Source organism: Leucoraja erinacea, chromosome 5 (genome assembly GCF_028641065.1).
Source record: "Leucoraja erinacea ecotype New England chromosome 5, Leri_hhj_1, whole genome shotgun sequence".
NCBI classification, from domain to species: domain Eukaryota; kingdom Metazoa; phylum Chordata; class Chondrichthyes; order Rajiformes; family Rajidae; genus Leucoraja; species Leucoraja erinaceus.
In genome coordinates, this window is record NC_073381.1 from 1,581,298 (window position 1) to 1,599,143 (window position 17,846).

A 17,846-nucleotide genomic window follows, 5' to 3' on the forward strand; every position below is an offset into this window, starting at 1 on the left:
TAATCTCCCCTAGTCCCATATACCTGCGCTCAGACTATAACCTCCATTCCCTTCCCATCCATATAACTATCCAATTTATTTTTAAAATAAAAAAAACGAACCTGCCTCCACCACCTTCACTGGAAGCTCATTCCACACAGCTACCACTCTCTGAGTAAAGAAGTTCCCCCTCATGTTACCCCTAAACTTCAGTCCCTTAATTCTCAAGTCATGTCCCCTTGTTTGAATCTTCCCTACTCTCAGTGGGAAAAGCTTTTCCACGTCAACTCTGTCTATCCCGCTCATCATTTTAAAAACCTCTATCAAGTCCCCCCTTAACCTTCTGCGCTCCAAATGAATAAAGCCCTAACTTGTTCAACCTTTCACCTTCAATGTCATCCGTGTACAGTTTGCACATGACTACATCACCCTGTCTACACGGGTTTCCTCCAGCATCCCAAAGATGTGCAGGTTGTAGGTGGATTGGCTGCTATAAATTGGCCCTCGTGTAGGTGGATGATAGAACTTGCGGTGAGGGCAGTTAATGGGAATATGGGGAAGATAAAATGTCATAAGTGCAAAATTAATATAAATGGGCGCTTGATGGTCAGTGTGGACCTGGTGGGCAAAGGACCCATTTCAGTACTGTATGACTAACCATCAGCACATCTTTAGGCAATTATGTACGTACAATTATAAACAAACTTCCCACTTTATTTGTTACTGAAGAGTACAAAGTTTAAAAAATGAATATCAACTTGAAAGACCTTTACACGCTGTCTCCTGGTTACAAACAACCAGCTAATGGATGCTGCTATGTACAAAAGAGCTCTCATAGTATTAAATTCAAACATTCAAACATACACAAGTTAATTTCTATCAATGGAAGATCAAGTTTTCTCTCTTCAATTATAGTGATTGTTCTTCACTATAATGCGGCAGCTCGCGGGGGCCCGATCTGAGGACGGTGAAAAGCAGCGGGGGGGACCAGCTGATCGTGGCTTCCGCTAATGAAAGCGCACCCACCAGCATGATAGAGCCGGGCCGGGGGAGTCAGACGATTGGGCCTCCCCGGAGAGGAGGTCGTCCCCTGTGACGGGTAGAGAGGAGATGGGAGAGAGGGAAGGAGGAGAGGAGAGGAGGTGAGAAGAGGAGGGGGGAGGGTAGAGGGGAGCCGGGCGAGTGAGTGGGCTGCAAAATGCGGAGACAGAAGCTGCCTCTGACTCTCTGGGAACCAGCAGCTGGAATGAGCGCGCAGGTGGGGCTTCACGAGCTGCACCGACAGTGAGGAGAAGGTTCAGCGCGCGAGGCACTGCTGACCCCGAGATCTGCAGAACAAAGATCCTATAGCGGAGAACTGAGAATCTTTGTTCTGCAGAACATTCTCGATCTTTCTGCACCTTTTGAAGAATGGCGGTGTGGGTGGGCGAACTTACCTCGTGGAAAACTGCGCATGTGCGTTGACAGCAGCTGCATTAATCTACAGCGGCGTGGGTCGGGGCCAGGAGGCAGGTGGGCCTCGATTGGTGGGCATGTGGGCATTGTGACGTCAGCAGCTGGCAAGCGGCGATTATTTTTTTTAAAGTGAGTTTTGTGAACAACTTTATTCAAAATCTGGGGAAATAATTGAGCAAATTTAGAGAGGAGTGGATTTCTGAAATCATAAGTTAAATCCCTACCGAAATATGTAAAAATCTCTGCGTTTTTGCATCTGGTTTTCGAGGAGATACGTTTCAAAGGTAAAGTGACATACACCCACACACACACAGTTTTAAAAGTATACTAGACCAAGTGCAGACCCGTTGGGTCTGCTCCCCCAATGGTGTGATCCCCCAACCCAATATTCCACCATGCACCCGTCTCCTCCAATGGAACTGAAGCCGTTCTCAAAAGTAAGATTCCAGCACTGCCCTGCCTCTTTAAAAAAAAATCCAATGGCACCTTCCCTGCCTGCTGCAGCAGTGAAAAGTTCAGTGTTCCTGTCTTGCAACTTTGTTTCGAAGTGTGTTGGAAGCTGACATGTAAATGGAGAAGCCTGTTTATTTTTGAAATACTTGTTTATTTTTGAAATACTTGGGGGGGGGGGGGGAGAAGGATTTGATTAAAAACGTGTACTTCAACACGACGAAATGAAATGAGGAGCGGATACTTAGAAAGAAAAGCGAAATCTCTACCGAAATGGAAAATATCTCGGAGATTGAGCGTCTGGATTGGGCGTGGCAATGAATCAAAGGAAGAAATGCAGCCGGCAGCCGTACATGCAAATGAATCCATTCCGATTGGACATCTGCGAGCATCAGCCATTCCGATTGGACATCTGCGAGTATCGGGCACGAATCGAAAGGCAGGAAGGATGCCGGTCGGCAGTCGGTCGGATGGCCCCAGAGTTTTAAATGTATACTAGACCAAGTGCAGACCCGTTGGGTCTGCTCCCCCAATGGTGTGATTCCCCCAACCCAATATTCCACCATGCACCCGTCTCCTCCAATGGAACTGAAGCCGTTGCCAAATGTAAGTTTCCAGCACTCCCCTGCCTCCCTCAATTGCACCTCCCCTGCCTGCTGCAGCAGTGAAAAGTTCAGTGTTCCTGTCTTGCAACTTTGTTTCGAAGTGTGTTGGAAGCTGATAGGAAGGAGCAGCCGTCAACGAATCAAAAGGCAGGAAGGGATCCGTACTGCAGGCGGACGGATGGATTTGAGTTTTATATATTAATAGATAGATAGATAGATAGATAGAGATAGATAGATAGATAGATAGATAGATAGATAGATAGATAGATAGATAGATAGATAGATAGAAGATAGATATGTGGTGTTCATAAACATAGAAAGGAGTAATGAATACGTGCACTTACTGTGGACACAAAGTGACAACCGTTACACAAAATGTATTTGTGTATTCTGATGTCATTTTCGGAAACTTGCCATCAATATGCTATATTTTCTTAATTTTTTTGTTGATACTATGTTAGTCATGAACCCAATAAAGTGCTTGCCAACCTTTTTGAAGGAATTTGAAATTATTGTGTGCCAGTATTTAAAAATACACATATGCTTTTGATGCTATTCACTACAATACTGCAGCAATACTGTTACCATCTACTGGTGCTCTGTGTATTTCCCAACTAACAGCCAAAATCAACAATATACGTTGCTACCCATGGAAGGCTTACACACATTTTCCTTCAGGTGCTATATTAAAATTCCAATATAATTTATTGAATGCATGAAACCATTCCTTGCCCCCCCCCCCAGCTCATTAAGATCCTGCTGCAATTCTTAATAACCATTGTCACTCTCCATGATACCACCAGATTTAGTGTCATCTGCAAACCATGTCTTGTACATTTTCATTCAAATCATTGCTCTTGTTGACAATGAGCAATCCCTGTGGCACACCAATAGTCAGACTTCCAGCCCAAAAAAACAACCTTTCATCACCACCCTTTACTTCCAACCATGAAGCCAATTCTGCATCCAGTCAGATAGCTCTCCCTAGATCCCATGCATCAGTGCCTTAAAAATATCCACTGGCGGCCTCCCCAGCCTTCTATGGCAAAGAATTTCACAGATTCACCACCCTCCAACTACAGAAATGTCTCCTCATCTCCTTCCTAAGAACGTCCTTTAATTCTGAGGCTATGACTAGTCAGAGACTCTCCCACTAGTGGCACCATCCTCTCCACATGCACTCTATCCAAGCCTTTCACTATTCTGTATGTTTCAATGAGGTCCCCCCCTTATTCTTCTAAACTCCAGCGAGTACAGGCCCAGTACCGACAAACGCTCATTATAGGTTAACCTATTAATTCCTGGGATCATACTTGTGAACCTCCTGTGGAACTCTCTAGAGCCAGCACATCCTTCCTCAGATATGGTACCCAAAATTGCTCACAATATTCAAAATGCGCCCTTACCAGCACCTTGTAGAGCCTCAACATTACATTCCTGTTTTTGTATATGGGCAATGGGGCCAGTTTCCGCACTGTATGACCCTATAACAGATCTATGCATGATGTGATTTCACTCTGCACTGAATTACTTTGAATAAGAACATGTATGTCAGGCTGCTGTTCATCGATTACAGATCAGTGTTCAACACCACCACACCCTCCAGACTTGTTATCAAGCTCATGGCACTGGGAGCACATCCCTATGCAAATAGATCCGCTACTTCCTCCTCAACGGACCACAATCAGTACAAATTGGCAAAAAAACTTCCTCATCGACAACCATCAGCACATGCGCATCTCAAGGATGTATGCTCAGTTCCCTGCTCTACTCACTATTCCCATGAGTGCATCATCAGATACAGTTCCAACTCCATCTTTAAGTGTGTTGATAACACCATCTTTGTTGGACGAATTACAAATAGTCAGAGAATAGGCAGGAGATTGACCGTCTGATTGAATGGTACCAGACAACCACCTTGCTGTCAATATCAGGAGATCAAGGAGCTGATTGTTGACTTTAGAAGAGGGAGGCCAAAGATCTACAAACCTTTCTTCATTGACAGGTCAGCAGTGGAGAGAGTCATCAAGTTCCTGAATGTGCATATCTCCTGGGCTGAGAATATAAGAAAGACCATCAATGTCTCTACTTCCTTAGAAGATTTGGCACATCAACAAATATTCTCTTGAACTACCATTGGTGTATAGTAGAGAGTATATTCACTGACTGCTTCACAGCCTGTTCGGTAAGTCAAACATCCAGAAACAAAGGAGATAGAAAGTGGTGGACATGACCCGGTCCATTACAGGTTTTAACCTCCCCATTATCGAAGGTATGGAGTTTTTTTGCTATGGAGTTGGTGAAACATTTTGTATGAAGTATATTTTTGTTGGAACAGCTCAGAATATGCAAAATCAAATCAAAACCACCTTGAGAATTAGCCTACAAGTAAAATCTCAACAGTAAAATGGATTAAAATGCAGTTGATGAAAGGTTAGGCTATCTGAGAAATTCTGATGAGCAAGACCATTAGCTTCAAACTGAAATAAAAGAGGATATTAATTCCAAGGCAAGGGAATACTCTTTATTCAAATTCAATTCAACTTTAATGCCATTGCACAAATACGAGTATGGGTACAACGAAATGCAGTTTAGCGTCAGTCCGTAGTATAGTGCAATATAGAAATAAAAATAAAAATACAGAATAATCAAACAATGTGGACGGAGAGACTGGAGAAGTCTATCGGCGGGACTCCGAGTTCAGCAATGTGATGGTATTATTGTAGAAGCTGTTCCTCATCCTACTGGTACGAGACCTGAGGCTCCTGTACCGCCTCCCTGGTGGGAGGAGGGCAAACAGTCCATGGTTGGGGTGGGAGGGGTCTTTAATGATCTTCCCGGCCCGTCTCAGACACCGTTTTCGGTGGAGGGCATCCATGGCAGGGAGCGGGGCACCGATGATGTACTGCGCGTTTTTCACCACCCATTGTAATGCCTTCCTGTCCGCTACGGTGCGACTGCTGTACCATACCGTGAAGCAGGCGGTCAGGATGCTTTTGATGGTACAACGGTAAAAGTTGGTCAGGATCTGGGGGTACAGGTGAGCTTTCTTGAGCCTCCTCAGGAAGTAAAGGCGCTGCTGCGCCTTCTTGATCAGCTTGGAGGTGTTGAGGGACCAGGACAGATCCTCCGAGATGTGTACCCCGAGGAATTTGAAGTTGGAGACGCGCTCCACCTCAGTCCCGTTTATATGGATTGGGGGTATGTCTGCCCCCTCTGATCTTCCTGAAGTCAACAATAATTTCCTTCGTCTTCTTGGAGTTGAGGACGAGGTTATTGTTGGCACACCAGGTTTTCAGGTGCTGGACCTCATCCCTGTAGGCTGACTCAGGGACAGTCAATATTTTAAACACTGTTGAGTCCAAAATATATTTCAGCACCATTTAAATCAAAACTACACATTGGCCAAAAGAATGTCTATATGGCCAATTGAAATATGAGCTTCAGAAATAGCCATTTTCCCCCTGCATTGGATATAGATTGAGAAAGTACGTGGAACTTTAAATCCATTTACTTGGGATCCATCCAACTGTCATTTACATTGCAAGTTGATACTATAAACTGACCAGCTGCAACTGATCAACCAATTAGATTTTTGTTTGAAAGAAACATATGGTATTAATTTATCATTCTGCAATGTAACAAGACTACTTTAAAAAAAAGCAAGTTGTGCAATGCTGCGTAACAAAATCTCTGGAAACGAAAAAATTTCCAAAACAAAATATTGCTGGGATTAATCATAACAAAATGCTACAAGTTACAAAGTATTTCATACATGAGATTTGTACGTCAGACTGTGCTGTGTTCCTCAAAAACTGTAAGGAATAAAATTGCTTTCTGCATTTCACAGGACTTGCCAAAAAAGGTGACACTATATCACCAAAGAATACATAAGCAGATGAAAGATAGATAAATTGCATCAGAATGGAGAGGAATCAAATGATAGAGATTTTATGTTGAAGGCTTACACACCAACGCTGTTATTAAATTAATTCACACAGAGCTGTAGTAAGGACATCCAGAATGTCAACCCAGTGATGATCAAGCAACAATATTTCTCCAGTTCAAGATGGAGATGGTGAAGTTCCAATGTGACTGCTGTTCTTGTATTAGTAGAAGCTGCTTGTTTTGGACTGCTGACTCTCTTGACTTGTTTCTGCTGTGGACACTAGTGGTGAGAGTGAATATTCAGTGAGCTGCTGTGTCCTGGATAATCTTGAGGTATACAAGTCACATTGAAGCTATACTCATCCATGCAGATGTGGAACATCTGATTACACCGCCCTAGAGATGTTGGAAGACATTAAGAATGCATTGCTGTACAAAACCCAACTACTGAAATGCATCAAATAGCCAAAATTTGCCTGGACAATGGCTAATTCGAAATTGTTATCCAACCGTACTGCAGGAAAAGTATTCAGTATCAGTATTTATTTAATATCATTTTCACTGAGTACTTGCATACACAGAGGAAACGAAAAAACGTTACTCGATCAGTTTCCATTCAGTGTAGTTAGTAAAAAAAAAAGGATAAATACATAGAGCTTTAAAAACAAATTAAAATTACCATGTCTAAAAACAGAAAGTAGGCCTAAAATTTACAATAGAATAAAAACAGACATTCCGACCGACAGTGGCTTTACTTTGACAGGTGACTAGCTGTCAAAGTATGGACGAGGTTGAATGTGTTGGTGAATGATATTTGGGGAGGGGACACAGTCCATTAAGTCTTATTGCCTGTGGGAAGAAGCTGTGGAGCATCCTGCTGGTTTTGCAGCTGATGCTCCTGTACCTCTTCCCAGATGGCAGAATGGAGAAGATGTGGTGTGATGGGTGGTAGGGGTCCATGATGATGGAGATGGCTCTACTGATGCTCCGCTTCTCGTATATCTCCAACAAGAAAGGGAGTGGGGCAGGATGCAAGGTGCAGGAAGTTAATGAAGTCAGTGAGTTCTGCATGGGTGCAGGAGGTAGCACCGATGGAGTCATCAATGTATTGACATGATTGAGGCAGCTGAAGATAGCTGGAATCCAGTTTCTGCAAGATACATCAATGCTGCAGAAACAGGGGTTGCACAAAATACCTGGATATGAAGGTTGAAGAAATAGGAGCAATTAGTCTAGAGATAGGGGTGCTCAAAGTGAAGGTTGGGTTTACAAGATAATATTCTTATTTTCTTATAACACAGGAGGCAGCTATTCAGCCCAGTCTGTCAGCTCTCAAAACATTTTATCATCCCATTTCCTACAATTTCAGAATTATCTGCAACATCCAACTTTTGTTACATAGAAATGTACATCCCAGCTTTTGCTGAATTCAGAAATTGCCAACCATGCACGAGAAGTCATCTTGGTCCACATATTTACTATTCTTAGTGAAAATAGGCACCATACAGGACACATGGAGAATCCTGTCTAAGGCCAACCCGTGGAAAGCAGTCAGACCCGACAACATCCCAGGACGTGTGCTCAAGGAATGTGCTGAGGAGTTAGCAGATGTGCTAACAGACAACTTCAACATCTCCCTTAGTCAAGCCATTGTCCCCACATGCCTCAAAACGTCCACAATAATCCCAATAGCAAAGAAACCAGTTGTTGCCTGCCTAAATGACTACCGCCCTGTCGCCCTGACCCCAATAATAATGAAGTGCTTTGAACGCCTGGTGAAACCTCACATTACTGCCAGCCTCCCCTCATCGTTAGACCACCTCCAGCCATCTCTACCACGCTGCACACAGTACTCACTCATCTGGAAAACAAAAACACCTACGTCAGAATCCTGTACATTGACTTCAGCTCAGCTTTTAATACCATCATCCCACAGAGACGTGGAGAAACTAACCCTGCTGGGCCTCAACACCACCCTGTGTCACTGGATCTTGGACTTTCTGACAGAGAGACCGCAGTCAGTCCGTGTTGGCAAGAACACTTCAGGCTCGATCACGCTGAGCACCGGCTCCCCTCAAGGCTGTGTGCTCAGCCCGCTGTTGTTCACACTGCTCACACATGACTGCTGCCAGATTCAGGGACAATAAGATCATAAAATTTGCGGATGACACAACAGTGGTGGGACTCATCAGCGGAGATGACGAATCAATGTACAGGGAGGAAGTAAAACAACTAGTGGACTGGTGCGGCAACAACAATCTAGCATTAAATGTCGACAAAACAAAGGAGATGGTTGTCGACTTCAGGAGGGCGCAGCCAAAACACACACCCCTCAACATCAGTGGCACCACAGTGGAGAGAGTGGAGAGTATTAAGTTCCTCGGAGTGCAAATTACAGACAGTCTCACCTGGTCCAGGAACAACACTGGGATTGTCAAATGGGCCCATCAGCGACTGCACTTCCTGAGGAAACTCAAACAGGCCTCACTCCCCACCAACATCCTCAGGACTTTCTACAGGGGCACGGTGGAGTCTGTACTCACGTACTGCATAAACACGTGGTACTCCAACTGCAACTGCTCAGACAGGAAGGCTCTGCAGAGGGTAGTGAGGGGAGCAGAGAGGATCATTGGCGTCTCCCTACCCTCGGTACAAGAACTGTTCCAGAGCCGCTGTCTGAAAAAAGCTCTGAGAATAGCTAAGGACAAATTGCACCCCCTCCACACACACCTGGATCTCCTGCCATCAGGCAAGAGATACCGTAGCATCAAAGCCCGGACTACAAGACTGCTAAACGGCTTCCTGCCACAGGCTGTGAGGCTGCTAAACAGTCACTCTGTGCTCATAGTCACCTGATCTGTGGCTTTGCACTGACATTTTAATAACTCTGGCACTGGCCACTCAAATCAGCTGCCCTGGATATTTTAATGATTGGTTTTACTGTATTTTAAAGTTGCTGTTTTACCTGCTTTTAACTATTTATACCGTTTCATCAGGGACTGGATTGTTTTTTATTGTTATTATGTGTGAAATGTTTTAAGTTTCATGTGCGATGCTCCGGTATTCCCTGGGAAACGTCTTCTCATTTTGCACTGTGCAACTGTTGCTTTGCAAGATGACAATAAAGGTTGATTTGATTTGATTTAAGTCATACAGAATTTTGCTCCATCATCTCCTACATCACAAACACTCAAGTTTAGCAAATGTGCAGCATTCCATGTCTTAGTTTAATAATAAACAATCTTTTTTATAACCGGGAATGTTTATAGGCCTCTTCTGCCCCCTACCCAAAACTTCAGTAAATTCCTCACCATGTAAAATGGGCAGCATGGTGTTTCTGTCTTACAGTACCAGAGACTTGGGTTCGATCTGACTACGGGTGCTGTCTTACGGAGTTCTCCATTACCCCATGGGTTTTCCCGGGTGCTCCGGTTGTCTCCTACACTCCAAAGGCCTACAGGTTGCTAGGTTAATTGGTTTTGGTAAAAAATGTAAAGTCCCGGGTATGTAGGTTAGTGCTAGTATAAGGGAATCGCTGGTCAGCGCACTCGGTTGGCCAAATGGCCTGATTCCGCGCTGTATCTTTAAAATAAACTAAAACAACTGAATTAAATGCGGTATTCCATAGAAGGCTTGATCAAAGTTATGAATGAAGTACAAATCCTTTACTAATCAAATGTACTTTACACAGCAGAGTAGATATGCATTTTCTACGGTCAGCTTGTAAATCTCAAACACTATAAAATCAAAGTGGTATATATCATAATGATTTAATTGTATTACAAATAAAATTTGTAGATTTACAATTAAATATCCTTTAACCACAAAATATAAGTCTCAGGCCCATTTTTATTTTCTACAATATCTAATTGGGACACACCCTGTATTGATGATTACTACCTTAAAGATCGCAGATGAGTGAAACTACACTGACCTTGCAATAGCCTCAATCTTAGCTCTGCATATTTGGAATGCAAAAAAGAACATTCCATTCCACACAACCAAGCGTATGTTTTTTTGGAAGAGAATATATTTTTGTTCCACAACTTAACCTTCTGCCAACATGCAATTCCTTAATATGAGCCAGGAAGTGCAGAATGTCTTTGTAAACTAGTTTAAAATAAACTTTAGTTCAATCAAAAATGCCCTGATCATTGATAGGAAATCCAAAAGGAATTTAAAAGAAAAAAGCCCAAATTATGTCACAGATTTTTAATTTGAGTATTGCTGATAATGGCCTAATAACTGGGAGGTTGAGTCAAATCTCACCCAATAAATGCAAATTAAGTAAATCACGTTATTTATAGGCTGCCATCAAAAAAGAAACATGCCAGCCTACTTTATTACGACATCTTTAAAAATAGAGACATGCCCTACAACTAATCTGGCTAATATGAAATTCCACCTCAACTATATGCTGGTAGCTAACAACATTTGGACAGAGACACATCAGCCCATGAAAAAATCTCATTTTACACAGAAGGAGGTGTGTATATGGAATGTGCTCGCAAGAAAAGCATTGGAGCCTGGTAGAGTTACGACATTTAAACAACAGTTGGATAGGAGAGTCTGAGTGATATGGGCCATCTATCTGTTGGATTAGATTCAAGAGTCAAGAGAGTTTATTGTCATGTGTCCCTGATAGGACAATGAAATTATTGCTTTGCATCAGCACGACAGAACATAGTAGGCACGACTACAGAACAGATCAGAGTGTCCATATACCATAGTATAAATATATACACACATGAATAAATAAACTGGTAAAGTGCAAACAACAGATAATGGGTTATGGTTACACAAAAAAGCTGGAGAAACTCAGCGGGTGCAGCAGCATCTATGGAGCGAAATATTACTACAGATAATGGGTTATTATTGTTCAGAGTTTTTGTCCGAGCCAAGTTTAATAGACTCATGGCTGTGGGGAAGTAGCTATTCCTGAACCTGGTCGTTGCCAGGTTCCTTTACCTTCTACCTGAAGGTAGCAGGGTGATGAGTGTGTGGCCAGGATGATGTGGATCCTTAATGATGCTGCCAGTCTTTTTGAGGCAGCAAAAGTGTTATAGCACTAAAAGTGATGGGTGGCGCCGCGAGTCTCCAGCCTCGCCAGCAGGTGGTAGCGGGGAATAGGGGGAAAACTGTTTTTCGGCCACTTGCCTCGACGGAATGTGACTTTTCCTCATGTCACATTTTCACCCTCCCTCGCGGCCTAACAGCTTGGATTGGTGCGGTCTCTCCTGGAGTCGGGGCCCAGAACTTCAGGAGCGGCCGTAGCACGGACTTTCCATCGCGGAGCCGGGCGATCCCTGGCCGGGGATCGCCAGAAGAAGTGCTCCGATCACTGGCCCGCGGACTATAACATCCTGAAGCCGCGGGTGCGCAGTGGACTTTCCATCGCGGAGTCTGGAATCCCTTGCAGGGATAACATCGTGAAGCCGCAGAGTGTCCTTCCGTCCCGATGTCGGAGTTTCGAGCATTCCGACGAGGGCCTGTATATCGGGCCGTCTGTAGCAGCGACTGCATAGGGTTCATGGCCCCGACCACAGATGAACAAAGGAGGACTGACTGAACGTCATTGCCTTCCACCACAGTGAAGAATGTTGATTCCACTGTGGTGGATGTTCATGTTATATTCTAGTGTGTATTGTGTTCTTTTTGATTGTATGGCTGCATGGTAAGTCACATTCATCTGTATCCTAACTGGTGCACGTGGCAATAAATGTGAACTTGAACTTGATGTTCAAAGAGACACAAATATCCTTGTGTACAAGTCAAAGTCTATGTGCAAGTGCAGCAAGCTATTAAAGCCTCAAATTGTAGTTGATCCTTTATTACATGTGGAATTGAGTATTGGAATAAAGATACTTCATCCATGAGGTTATGAGAGGCTAGTTATGGAATACGTTAAATCCAGTCTACCAAGCAACCATGACCCACTATAATTCACCTACCGCCACAACAGATCCACGGACATACCATCGCCCTGGCCCTACACTCATTCCGAGAACAACTGGATAAGAGATACCTACATCAGACTCCTGTTCATAAACTGGTGTCAGCACTCATCTCTGCAACTGAATCCTCGACGTCGGAACCAACAGACTCCAATCAGTGAGGATAGGGGACAAATCATCCTCTATGATAATCCTCAACACTGGTGCTCCATAAGGATGCGTTCTCAACCCCTTTCTTTACTCCATGTACACCCACGACTGTGCAGCCATGTACAAATCTAATTCAATCTACAAATTCGCAGACGACACCGCCATTGTGGGACGGATATCAAATAATGATGAGACTGAGTACAGGAAGGAGATCGAGAACCATGCGTCCTGGTGTAGAGACAACAACCTCTCTTTCAATGTCAGCAAGACAAAGGAGATAGTGATCAACTTTGCTAGTTGAGCCATTGTGACGTCATCAGTTGAAGCTGGTGGTTTTAATTTCAAAGTCTTTGGACTTTGAATCAGTAATGAGTCGAGAAATTAAGTATAAAATGTTCAGATAAGGTGTTCCCGGTCTCGAGGGGAAAAATGTCAATCGGAATATGTAAAATTGTAATCGTTATCGTGCAGTGCTTTTGTGAAGATGTAAAGACAACCACATATACACACACGTACAAGATCAGAGTTTTAATAAGTATATGATATATATACTAGACTAAGTGCGATCCGTTGTGTTCCTGTCATATTGCGTTCCCTCAACGCAATATTCCATCAATCAGCCGTAGCCCCCATGCTGTTTTAAGGATTTTTAAACCTTGATGACTTTTAAAATATAACAACAAAATGTGTCGCACTTGCAGCACAGGACAATGGTGAGGAAGGTGGCGAAAAATCTTAGCGCTATCGTGTACCGTTTTTGCACAAATGTAAAAACAACGCAAACTGGAAGATAACAAGATGAGAGTTTTAGTTATGTGCTAGACCATGTGGGACACGTTGGGACCCTTGAAGGGGGAAGGGGCATCACACACACACACACTAGCAACCCCCCACACACACTAACCACCCCCTTGATATCATATTAATATTATTCATTCGCTCCTTTTACCCCATGCCCGCCCTATCCACACGCATAGCCCCCACCTCGCAGGCACGTCTAGAGATGGAGAAGGAGGGGGGGTAGAGAGGGCAGTGACAGAGAGAGTGGGGCAGAGACAGAGAGGGAGGGGCAGAGACAGAGAGAGGGAGGAGGGGGAGAGGAAGAGACAAATATCCAAAATCCTTGCTAACACATCTACCAGAAACACAATCTCAGCGATGACTGGAGTTAAGTACAAGCTCCAGAATTACACTAATTTTCCTTGCAATCAGTAAAAATTGAAACTCAAGGTGCTGGAAATACAAAATACTGCACTCAACAGATCAAGTAGCATCCATGAAAATAATAACAAATATATATATATATATTTAAAACCCAAGGTACCATTATGAAGACAATGGAATGTATATTGAAATTGTCTCAAAACATACAGCTCGAGGACAGGCGGCACCTGTGTATGAAAATGGACAGAAGATAGACAAAAACCTGGAGTAACTCAGCGGGTCAAACAGCATCTTTGGAGAAAAAGAATGTGACATTTCGGGATGAGACCCTTATTCTAACAGAGTCAGGGGAAAGGGAAACGAGCGATATAGACTGTGCTATAGAGTAGTAGAGAGATATAGAGTAAATGAAATGTGCAAAAAAGTAACGATGAAAAAGAAAACCGGCCATTGTTAGCTGTGAGCCTGGGGAAAACAAGTTATAGACAATGAGACTCAACAAGACGACTTTGAAACTAGTACGACGACTTGGGTGGGGGAGAGACGGAGAGAGAGATGCAAGGGTTACTTGAAGTACGAGAAATCAAGATTCAAGTTGTAAGCTGCCCAAGCGAAATACAATGGAAGAGGCCCAGGACAGAAAGGTCACTGAGAATGGGAATTAAAGTGTTTAGCAACCGGTAGATCAGGTAGGCCCAGGTGAACTGATCGCCCAGTCTACATTTGGTCTCACCGATGTATAAGAGTCCACACCTTGAACAACGGATACAGTAGATGAAGTTGGAGGAGGTGCAAGTGAACCTCTGCCTAATCTGAAAGGACTGTCAGGGTCCCTGGACAGAGTCGAGGGAGGAGGTATATTGACAATGTTGATTCAGGTCAGGACTCTTTCTTTGGATTCCAGAGATGTTGCCTGACCCATTGAGTTTGCTTTTTGTTCCAGATTCCAGAATCTGTGTCTTTTATGCCTCGACAGTAATGTCTTTATTGGTTGAAAATGTGTTTGATTCTCTCTATAGAAAGTAATGAGACTTATCTAGAAACGTAGCAACCTCGTTTGAGGCTTCATGGACATTTCTCAAAACATCCATTTCAGGTAAATATAATTTTATTATCTGCATCCCAAAAATATAAATGCTGCAGATTTCACCATTTTTGAAGCTGTGCCAACTGCGTTCAATGATAGCTAGATAAACATAGAAGGAAGGAAGGAAGCAATAAAACGGTGCTGTTAACGTTCAGATCAGGACAAGGTCAGTCAAGAAGGAAAAAAAGTAACATTTTAGGTAGAGGTCTGCTTCAACCTGAAATGTTAACTCTCTCCAATATTTTCTAAAATTTAGATTTCCCAGCAGTTTGAATTTAGCTTTTGTTTCAGCAGCAAGAAGTACAAATTTAATCTGAAGAGAAAGAGGGTGGGGGACAATTTGGGTGAATGGCGTTTGCGTTGTGCATTCTAATAATAGGTGGTTGAGTGTTTACTTCTCCTTATGAATCCCTTGATCATTTTTATTCAAATTGAATGTCAGATTAAATCATCTTCTGGGCTTAACTAACTGCCTGTTAACTTTGAATGTAAAATTCTCATTTCTATTTTCAAACATCTCCTTGGCTTCATGGCCATCAACCTTTGTAACATCATGCCTGTAATCAGAAGCTAGAAACAGTCAAGGATATGGATCCTTAGAGCTTGTTTTTGGTTGTTCCTTTGCAATTTAAAAATCATAAATCTTATTGCCCTGCCACCTTCATCTACCAAGACTCTAGGTTCTGAAATTCCCATCCCAAAGATTTCTCTCTTCCCAATCTTTACTCTGTAAGATGCTCCTCTGACCAAGCACCATGAGCGTCCATATCTCACTGTTGTAGCACATACCAAGCACAAAGTAAACTTGCTGCACATTAAATGCGAACAGAGTTCATCAAAAAAAATGGACTTGTAGTGCAATAAATAATTGCAATATAACCCATGCAAGTCTGGTTATTGATTTCCCTACCCTGGGCAAAAGACTATGCATTCACCCTGTCAATTCCCCTCATGATTTTATACACTTCTAAGATCACCCCTTGGCCTCCTGGGCGAATAAAATCCTTGTCCGTCCAACCTCTCCCTTCAGCTCAGACCCTCAAGCCCTGGCAACATCCTCATAAATCTTCTTTGCACTCTCTTTCCACAGTGACATCCTTCTTATATCAGGGTGACCAAAACTGCCAGCAATACTCCAAACGCAGCCTCACCAATGTCTTGTACAATGCTGTAACATAACGTCCCGACTTCTATACTCACTACTATAACTGATGAAGGCCAATGTACCAAAGCCTTCTTTACCATCCTATCTGCATGTGACATCACTTTCATGGAACTGCACCTGTACTCCTAGATCCCTCTGCCCTACAACACTCCGCAGGGCCCTGCCATTCACTGTCAAGGACTGCCCTAGTTCAATTTTTCCAAAATGCAACACATCACACTTATCTGCATTGAACTCAGTCATTCTTCAGTCCAATTTTGATAACCCACTTCACTGTCGACAGTACCACCAATTTAGTATCATTTGCAATCTTAATAATCATGCCTTGCACCTTCTCATCCTGAGCAAAGTGTATCTATTGTAACTATAACTGGGCAAAAATGAAGAGATTATTGGTTGCTGTTGCTTGGTAATATAGCTTGACAATTTTATTTTTGTCATATGTCTGTTGATTTTTTCCTACCCTTCTCTCCTTTGCATTTCAGTGATTCTTCCACAAAGGCATCTCCATATTCTCCTTTAGGAAACAGATATGTTTTGTCAAAACTTCAAATAAACTTATAAAAATACTACCAACTGATTAAAATCATGCAGGGGCAGTTTTCAAGAGTCAAGAGCGTTTCATTGTCACATCTATATACCGAAAACAGAACAATTAAAGTTTACATGTCTGCAAATAGCGTGGACTTTCTTCTAACATTGATATCTGCCAACATTTAAGACTTCAATACCCTTGACTATTAAATCATATGAAATCAAAAGTTCCAAATCAAACACCACATACTTGTTATAAATATTGATTTCTCAAAGCAAAACTGGGAGATTACTATTAGTCTGGAAATCGACATTACTTAATCACAACCTGCAATAGAACCCAATACGATTATCTTAACTATGATTGTTCCATTACTACTGGAACATCGTGAATATTTTTCATTCTATCAAAATTACTTAGCACCATTTTGAGGAACAATGTCTCCAACATTTAGAGCATTCACTGCATTTCATCATGGACTTAAATCTATGCAGACACTTCAGTGTAATCCAGAAGATGGCATTTGTCAAAAAGTTATTTCAATTGAGATGTTAAATCAAGGTTCCAGTTCTATATTCAAGAAGAAAATAAAAGGTGTATTACTGCTTGAAATGAAGGGGCAGTGGTAAAGGGAAAACAGGATTTTTCCAGCGATACAGCAGAACCTTCATGTACAATGCACTTTGCTGTACCACAAAGTTAAAAAATGAACACGTCTCCCTGCCAATGTCCAAGCTCAGCACAGAAATAAGGATTTTAAAGAGGAGGAAGGCCAAGAAATTGTCCAACGAACAATGCTGATCATGTCTAGAATAAACCCACTTTTACTATTGGGGCAACGGTGGGAGGCGAATAGCCTGTGAGCAAGAGGCAATGGAAACTACACCAGTAATTCACAATCTTGAACATGTTTCAGAATCACATGAGCAGCAAGAAAGAATGTGCATGACCATACAAATAATAACACTGACACTAACACTAACAGGACAGACAGGATCTCTGGAGAGAAAGAATGGAGACTTCAGATCAGTCTGAAGAAGGATCTCGATCCGAAACGTCATCCATTCTTTCTCTCCAGAGATGCTGCCTGTCCCGCTGAGTTACTTCAGCGTTTTGTGTCTAGCTGCAGTTCTTTCCTACACAATAATAACACTGATCTGTGCCGAGTCTGAAGAAGGGTTCCCACCTGAAATGTCACCTGTCCATTCACCCCAGAGATGCTGCCTGGCCCACTGAGTTCCTCTAGCACTTTGTTTGCTCATGATTCCAGTATCTGCAGATCCTTGTGTCTCCAATGAAATATTCAAATCATGGTTAGGCAGGCGTAGCATTTATGGCCTGAAGCTTGTAAATCATACATAATTTGGCATGCAGAAGGTTATTCCTGAACAACCTAACAATAAAGTTTAAGCCA

At 42.7% G+C, this 17,846-nt stretch overlaps 1 protein-coding gene across 1 annotated transcript in view; it reads right to left on the bottom strand.

The window, feature by feature from the left end:
• The window catches only part of foxo3b (forkhead box O3b), a 72,156-nt gene that overhangs the window by 21,648 nt on the left and 32,662 nt on the right, over positions 1-17,846 (bottom strand). The window lies entirely within an intron of this gene.